Here is a 9,085-nt window from a genome sequence, read left to right as displayed (position 1 = left end):
AGGCTAGGACTCCTTTTGGAGACTTCATGATACTGATCATTAGTTTTCTGAATAAAATGGAAATCCTAGGATCTGAGATTGATGGGAAGAATATCATAGATATGATCTTAGAAACTCTCCCCGCATCTCTTGATACCTCCAAGATGAACTACTTCATAAACAAGCTAGAGTACACTGTTACCAAGCTTATGAAGGGACTTCACACTGCTGCAGGTCTCACTAAGAGAAAGAGGAATCAAGGAGAGGCACATGCTACTGAGCAAAAAGCCTCCGCCTCTGGAACTAAGAACAGACCTTACAAAGCCGATAAAAAGAACTGTCCTGCCTATCTCAAAGCAAAGGAACATAGTATTGTACTAGTTACCGAAGCATGCTTAGTAGCTGATAATGTATCAACGTGGATTCTTGACTCCGCTGCTACTAACCATATTTGTTGTTCCTTGAATGGTTTCAAGAAAACCAAAAGCTTAGAGGAAGGCGAGTTCTGTTTCAAATGGGGTGATGGGAGCCTGGTGTCCGCGAAGGCTATGGGATCCGTGACGCTGTCTTTTGAAGACCGCACTTTAAACTTGAATAATGTTTATTTTGTTCCTACCTTTGGGAAGAACTTAATATCCGTTGCTCGTCTTTGTGAGCAAGATTATTGTTTAAAGTTCATTAAGAATGGAATTCGTATTTCGTTTCCTAATAATTCTTTTGTCACTGATGCATGTATGAAGAATGCTCTTTTCTACATCTATCCCACTAAACCTTCTCTTTTAGACACCGAAATAGATAATGATCTAATTAGGGAGCCAAAGAGGATCAAACTTTCTGAATCCTCCGATCTAACAAAATCAACATACCTCTGGCACTTGAGACTTGGTCATATCAGTCTAGATAAGATTAAGAGACTTGTGAAGGATGGTCCACTCCAAGCCTCTGCAATAGGTTCACTACCTACTTGTGAATCCTGCATAGAAGGAAAAATGACTAAGCGACCTTTCTCTGATAAGGGTCGAAGAGCCACTGAGTTGCTGGAACTAGTACATTCTGATGTATGTGGTCCGCTCAACCAACAGGCACGTGGAGGATACGAATACTTCGTTACCTTCACCGATGATTACTCACGATATGGGTTTGTCTATTTGCTCAAACACAAATCCGAGACCTTTAACGTATTTAAGGTCTTTAGGGCTTTAGTGGAAAAGCAAACTGGCAAAGTGATCAAAACCCTTCGATCTGATCGAGGTGGTGAGTATATGTCTGGAGAGTTCGATGACTTTCTTAAAGAAGAAGGTATCGCTTCTCAGCTTACCGCACCTGGCACACCTCAACAAAACGGAGTGTCAGAGAGAAGAAACCGAACTCTTATGGAGATGGTTAGATCAATGATGAGTTACTCATCACTCCTGCTTTCCTTTTGGGGATATGCCCTTGAAACAGCCGCCTATATTCTGAACCAAGTTCCGTCCAAAACGGTTCTTGGTACTCCTTATGAACGATGGACTGGCCGTAAAGTGCATCTTGGCCGCATCCGAATTTGGGGCTGCCCTGCACACGTGCTGAGGCAAAAGACTAGCAAGTTGGCTAGTAGGTCAGAATTGTGCCTGTTTGTGGGATATCCAAAGGAAACCAAAGGTTTTACTTTCTATAGTCCCGAGGACGATAAGACTTTCGTTAGCACGAATGCTCGTTTCCTTGAGGAGGACTTTGTGAAAGATGCAAAACCTAGAAGCAAAATTGTCCTTGAGGAAAAGTTGGGTGAGGAAGCTTCTACCTCATCTGTAAGAATTGTTCTTACCCCAACTGAAACACAACCTAACTCATCAGAATCTCGTCAAGTAGTACTTAGACGTAGTGGGAGGGCTACTCAAAAGCCTGACAGGAACATGTCTTATGGAGACTCTCTTGTAGCCGTCTCTGACATGGATGATCCTGTTTCCTATAGCCAAGCAATGGCTTGTTCTGAATCAAACCTTTGGCTCGACGCCATGAAAGTTGAAATGCACTCGATTTATGTCAACAATGTCTGGAAACTTGTAGACCTTCCTGAAGGGATTAAACCCGTAGGGTGTAAGTGGATATACAAGAAGAAAAAAGGGTCCTGATGGGAACGTCGAGACGTTCAAAGCACGACTTGTGGCGAAGGGTTATACCCAACAAGAAGGGATTGACTATGAAGAAACCTTCTCGCCAGTCGCGATGCTTAAATCCATCCGCATACTCCTATCCATAGCTGCAGCTCTCGACTATGAGATCTGGCAAATGGATGTCAAGACAGCCTTTCTGAATGGCAATCTTGACGAGCGCATTTACATGGCTCAACCAGACGGTTTCGTGGAAGAAGGTCAAGAGACCAAGGTTTGTGAGTTGCTTAAGTCCATTTATGGATTAAAGCAAGCATCTAGGTCATAGAATATTAGATTCGATGAAACTGTAAAGAGCTTTGGCTTTGAACAGTCAATAGATGAGCCTTGTGTTTACAAGTTAATACACGAAGGCAAAGTTGTGTTTCTGGTACTATATGTCGATGATATACTACTCATTGGTAATGACGTGGGTAAGTTATCTGAGGTTAAGGTTTGGCTGGCAAAGCAATTCGATATGAAGCATCTTATATTGATAAGGTGATGGATCGCTTCTCGATGCAAGACTCCAAGAAGGGCCAAACACCCTTTAGGCATGGAGTTTCACTCTCTAAGGACCAGTCCCCAAGACTGCACAAGAGATTGAAGACATGAGGAAAATTCCTTACGCCTCTGCCGTAGGAAGCCTCATGTATGCTATGCTTTGCACTAGACCTGATATATGTTTCGCCGTTAGCGTAGTTAGCCGTTTCCAATCGAACCCTGGACCCGAGCACTGGATTGCTGTTAAGCATGTTCTTAAGTATCTTCGAAGAACTAGGAACTTGATGCTTACATACTCAGGTACTGACCTGACTATGACGGGATATACCGACTCCGAATTTCAAGCGGATAAGGATTCCAGGAAATCCACTTCGGGATCTGTGTTCATCCTTAATGGTGGAGCTGTTGTGTGGAGAAGTATTAAGCAATCTTGCATTGCTGACTCCACAATGGAAGCAGAATATGTGGCTGCTTGTGATGCATCCAAAGAGGCTGTATGACTTAGAAAATTCCTTAAGTATTTGGAAGTTGTTCCAAACGTCGACGAGCCCATGACCCTTTATTGTGATAATAGTGGGGCTGTCGCTAACTCAAAGGAACCTAGAAGCCATAAGCGCTCTAAGCATATTAAGAGAAAATACCATTTGATTCGAGAGATCGTGCAGCGCGGAGACGTGGAAGTGAAGAAGATCTCAACGGTGGACAACCTCGCAGATCCATTCACCAAGGCTCTAGCGAACAAGGTCTTCGACCAACATCGTGAGGGATTAGGCATGAAAGACTACACACATCTTCTTTGAGTCAAGTGGGAGTTTGTTGTCAATGGTGCCCACAAGAAGAGTTGTAATCTTTATTTTATACATTTGATGTAATAAAGTCTCATGAAGACTCTTGCTTGTAATTGCCTATTCATTCATTAATAAAGTTGAAACGTTCATTCATTCTTTCTTTGTTTGAAGCTTTATGATAAAACCTTAGTCTTTTAGTCCATAAACAAACTTAACAACTTACGAAGAGACAAATGTAGATTTGCATGAACAAACTCTTCGTAGTTTGCTTAAAACGATATATTCGCAATCTTAGGGTCAAAGGACTATTGACCTCAGTACGATTGTTAGAAGAATCTATGATGTCTGGTTATGAGGCATTGAGAGTTGGAGACTCTATAGTTCTTCTAGGTATCTTCTGAAGGTACTGAATTGACCAGTGCACTTCTAGAGACAAGATAAGAACAAACCATTTAACCTCTTATGTCTCGAAGTCACTATGTATGAATTGCATCATGCTTACCTTAATCCTGAAATGAGACATGCCATTTCACAGCTTAGTATTCTCATTTGAGAAAGTCAGAGTTCGGACTCACTATGTGATTCCGAACAGGGCCTATTGGTGAAGTACTAAGTTGTGAGTATGTCATGAATAACTTTGTGAAGTTCTCATAGATATGGAATTCATGTACAAGATTGCTGAAATGCAATGTATGTCACCTCATGCTTTGTTCCTTGGAGTGTGAATAAATGAACTGGCCAGTGTCCAAATTGAGTCCTGACTCTTTTGGATGAAACAATGTGACTTGTTAGCTCCTCGTCAATACATTGTTTCTAACTTATTCACAAGCGACAAAGGAGTTGAGTAAATAACAGCTAGAAGGGTAAAATGGTAATTTAGTAAATCCCGACTAGCTGATGACATTCATGAAGGGTAAACATAGATAATATTCAGTGGATCCGCTCATCATAATTAGGTCGAATTCTTGAGTAGAAAATAAATTCATTTGAACCGAGAGATTTTCAATGTCAGCTCTTTAGTGGAATCAGTTGGCATTAAGCTAAACTTGGAAAAAGTTTGTGAACTTTTGAGTCCAAGTGTTTAGCTCAAGCTTTGTTCATTTGGGTCCATGAGGTCACTATCACGAATCACATCGATAGGAATAGTTAAACTGGAAGCTAAATCAAAACGAGAACGAAAATAGTCAAAAGGGTATTTTTGTCTTTTGAGACAAAGGATGAAATGAATGTCAATAAATTTTTTGACAAGTTCATTTGATGACTTAATGTCACTCGGCCATGACTTGATCATTGGGCCTTGTGAATTAATTTCATTTCATAAGAGTTTTATTGAAAATTCTTAATGGGCCTTTTTCATGTTCTCATGAATAAATGAAGAAGCTTCTAGAAGCTCCTTCTAGAGACATGTTGGGCGCCTACCCTATAGAGAAATAGGAGGGTTTATTTTGTGCATAAATTTATTTAGATACTTGCCAAAAGAAAAAGAGGAAACAAATTTCCCACACATGCTTGTAGGGAATCGGCCAAGTTGAGAAAAAGGAAGGCAAGGAACAAAAATGGAAACAAATCCAAGCCTTCTAGAAGGCATCCTTGGCCGAGTATCTCAAAGGGAAAAAGAGGAAATTGGCTCATGAATATGTGATATTCTATAGAAGAGGAAACTACCTTATTGAAGGTGAGACCTCTCCTATAAATAGGAGCCTCATTTCCTCGCATTTCAATTCATCCAAGTTTAAGAGATTTGAGAGACTCTCTCTCTAGAACTTTGGCCAAAACTCCTCTCTCTCTCTCTCTAGTTTATTTTCGATTTTTCTTGTTTTGGCACCTAGGTCCTCACTCGACCTAGTGTTTAGCTCTGCGACTTCAAGACTCGTTCTTAAGTCGTAGTGTTTAAAAGTGCCCACTCACTAATTCCTTTATTTCGAGTGATTTAGTGATAGAAACTTTCAGTGGTTGCTCGAGGTGCCGAGGAAAGAAAGAGAGACGTGCTGCGAGGGGAGACGAGCGTTGCAAACTTTCCAAAAGCTTCTTCAAAGTTCAAGCTTCAAGAAAGGTTAGTAAACTTCTAGCTCATATTAGTTTTTAATTACATGTACTTGCTCTTTGTCTAGGTTAGTAAAAACTGTTTTTACTTGTAAATAAATTTTTTAAAATTCCGCCGCTTCCCGAAGCGTTTAATCTTTTTCTTAAACCCTAGATCAATTCCAACATAAAGACTTGGTCATATCAGTCTAGATAGGATTAAGAGACTTGTGAGGGACGGTCTACTCGAAGCCTCTGCAATAGGTTCACTACCTACTTGTGAATCCTGCATAGAAGGAAAAATGACTAAGCGACCTTTCTCCGATAAGGGTCGAAGAGCCACTGAGCTGCTGGAACTAGTACATTCTGATGTATGTGGTCCGCTCAACCAACATGCACGTGGAGGATACGATTACTTCGTTACCTTCACCGATGATTACTCACGATATGGGTTTGTCTATTTGCTCAAACACAATTCCGAGACCTTTAACGTATTTAAGGTCTATAGGGCTTTAGTGGAAAAGCAAACTGGCAAAGTGATCAAAACCCTTCGATCTGATCGAGGTGGTGAGTATATGTCTGGAGAGTTTGATGACTTTCTTAAAGAAGAAGGTATCGCTTCTCAACTTACCACACCTGGCACACCTCAACAAAACGGAGTGTCAGAGAGAAGAAACCGAACTCTTATGGAGATGGTTAGATCAATGATGAGTTACTCATCACTCCCTCTTTCCTTTTGGGGATATGCCCTCGAAACAAGCGCTTATATTCTGAACCAAGTTCCGTCCAAGACGGTTCCTGGTACTCCTTATGAACGATGGAATGGCCGTAAAGTGAATCTTGGCCACATTAGAATTTGGGGTTGCCCTGCACACATGCTAATGCAAAAGACTAGCAAGTTGGCTAGTAGGTCAGAATTGTGCTTGTCTGTGGGATATCCAAAGGAAACCAAGGGTTTTACCTTCTATAGTCCCGAGGACGATAAGATTTTCGTTAGCACAAATGCTCGTTTCCTTGAGGAAGACTTTATGAAGGATGCAAAACCTAGAAGCAAAATTGTGCTTGAAGAAAAGTTGGGTGAGGAAGCTTCTACCTCATCTGTAAGAACTGTTCTTACCCCAACTGCAACACAACCTAACTCATCAGATTCTCGTCAAGTAGTACTTTGACGTAGTGGGAGGGCTACTCAAAAGCCTGACAGGTACATGTCTTATGGAGACTCTCTCGTAGCCGTCTCTGACATGGATGATCATGTTTCCTATAGCCAAGCGATGGCTTGTTCTGAATCAAACCTTTGGCTTGACGCCAAGAAAGTTGAAATGCACTCGATGTATGTCAACAAAGTCTGGAAACTTGTAGACCTTCCTGAAGGGATTAAACACGTAGGGTGTAAGTGGATATACAAGAAGAAAAGGGGTCCTGATGGGAACGTCGAGACGTTCAAAGCACGACTTGTGGCGAAGGGTTATACCCAACAAGAAGGGATTGACTATGAAGAAACCTTCTTGCCAGTCGCGATGCTTAAATCCATCCGCATACTCCTATCCATAGCTGCAGCTCTCGACTATGAGATCTGGCAAATGGATGTCAAGACAGCCTTCCTGAATGGCAATCTTGACGAGCGCATTTACATGGCTCAACCAGATGGTTTCGTGGAAGAAGGTCAAGAGACCAAGGTTTGTGAGTTACTTAAGTCCATTTATGGACTAAGGCAAGCATCTAGGTCATGGAATATTAGATTCGATGAAACTGTAAAGAGCTTCGGCTTTGAACAGTCAATAGATGAGCCTTGTGTTTACAAGTTAATACAAGAAGGCAAAGTTGTGTTTCTGGTACTATATGTTGATGATATACTACTCATTGGTAATGACATGGGTAAGTTATCTGAGGTTAAGGTCTGGCTGGCAAAGCAATTCGATATGAAGGATCTAGGAGAAGCCGCGTACATTCTGGGGATCCAAATCTTTCGAGATAGGAAAAACCGGACCCTGTCGCTCTCTCAAGCATCTTATATTGATAAGGTAATGGATCGCTTCTCAATGCAAGACTCCAAGAAGGGCCAAACACCCTTTAGGCATGGAGTTTCACTCTCTAAGGACCAGTCTCCCAAGACTGCACAAGAGTTTGAAGACATGAGGAAAATTCCTTACGCCTCTGCCGTAGGAAGCCTCATGTATACTATGCTTTGCACTAGACCTGACATCTGTTTCGCCGTTGGCGTAGTTAGCCGTTTCCAATCCAACCCTGGACCCGAGCACTGGATTACTGTTAAGCATGTTCTTAAGTATCTTCGAAGAACTAGGAACTTGATGCTTACATACTCAGGTACTGACCTGACTATGACGAGATATACCGACTCCGATTTTCAAGCGGATAAGGATTCCAGGAAATCCACTTCGGGATCTGTGTTCATCCTTAATGGTGGAGCTGTTGTGTGGAGGAGTATTAAGCAATCTTGCATTTCTGACTCCACCATGGAAGCAAAATATGTGGCTGCTTGTGAAGCATCCAAAGAGTCTGTATGGCTTAGAAAATTCCTTAAGTATTTGGAAGTTGTTCCAAACGTCGACGAGCCCATGACCCTTTATTGTGATAATAGTGGGGCTGTCGCTAACTCAAAGGAACATCGAAGCCATAAGCGCTCTGAACATATTGAGAGGAAATACCATTTTATTCGAGAGATCGCGCAGCGCGGAGACGTAGAGGTGAAATAGATCTCTGGCAGATCCATTCACCAAGGCCCTAACGAACAAGTCTTCGACCAAAATCGAGAGGGATTAGGCATGAACTACTACACACATCTTCATTGAGTCAAGTGCGAGTTTGTTGTCAATGGTGCCCACAAGAAGAGTTGTAGTGTGTATTTATGTACATTTGATGTCATATAGTCTTACGAAGACTCTTGCTTGTAACTGCTTATTTATTAATAAAATTTGAAACGTTCATTCTATCTTCCTTGTCTGATGATTTATGATAAAACCTTAGTCTTTTAGTCCATAAACAAACTAAACAACTTACGAAGAGACAAATGTAGATTTGCATGAATAAACTCTTCGTAGTTTGCTTAAAACGATATATTCGCAATCTAAGGGTCAAAGGACTATTGACCCTAGTATGATTGTTAGAAGAATCTATGATGTCTGGTTATGAGACATTGAGAGTTGGAGACTCTATAGTACTTCTAGGTATCTTCTGAAGGTACTGAATTGACCAGTGACTTCTAGAGACAAGATAAGAACAAACCATTTAACCTCTTATGTCTCGAAGTCACTACGTATGAATTGCATCGTGCTTACCTTAATCCTGAAATGAGACATGTCATTTCACACCTTAGTATTCTCATTTGAGAAAGTCAGAGTTCAGACTCACTATGTGATTCCAAACAAGGCCTATTGGTGAAGTACTAGGTTGTGCGTATGTCATGAGTAACTTTGTGAAGTTCTCATAGATATGGAATTCATGTACAAGATTGTTGAAATGCAATGTATATCACCTCATGCTTTGTTCCTTGGAGTGTGAATAAATGAACTGGCCAGTGTCCAAACTGAGTCCTGATTCTTTTGGATGAAACAATGTGACTTGTTAGCTCCTCGTCAATACATTGTTTCTAACTTATTCACAAGCAACAAAGGAGTTGAGGAAATAACAGCTAGAAGGGTAAAA

The sequence above is a fragment of the Urtica dioica genome, chromosome 3 (assembly GCF_054948205.1).
Source record: "Urtica dioica subsp. dioica isolate 48M chromosome 3, U.dioica_male_clone48M_v1_H2, whole genome shotgun sequence".
Lineage (NCBI taxonomy): Eukaryota > Viridiplantae > Streptophyta > Magnoliopsida > Rosales > Urticaceae > Urtica > Urtica dioica.
This window is presented reverse-complemented; position numbering follows the sequence as displayed.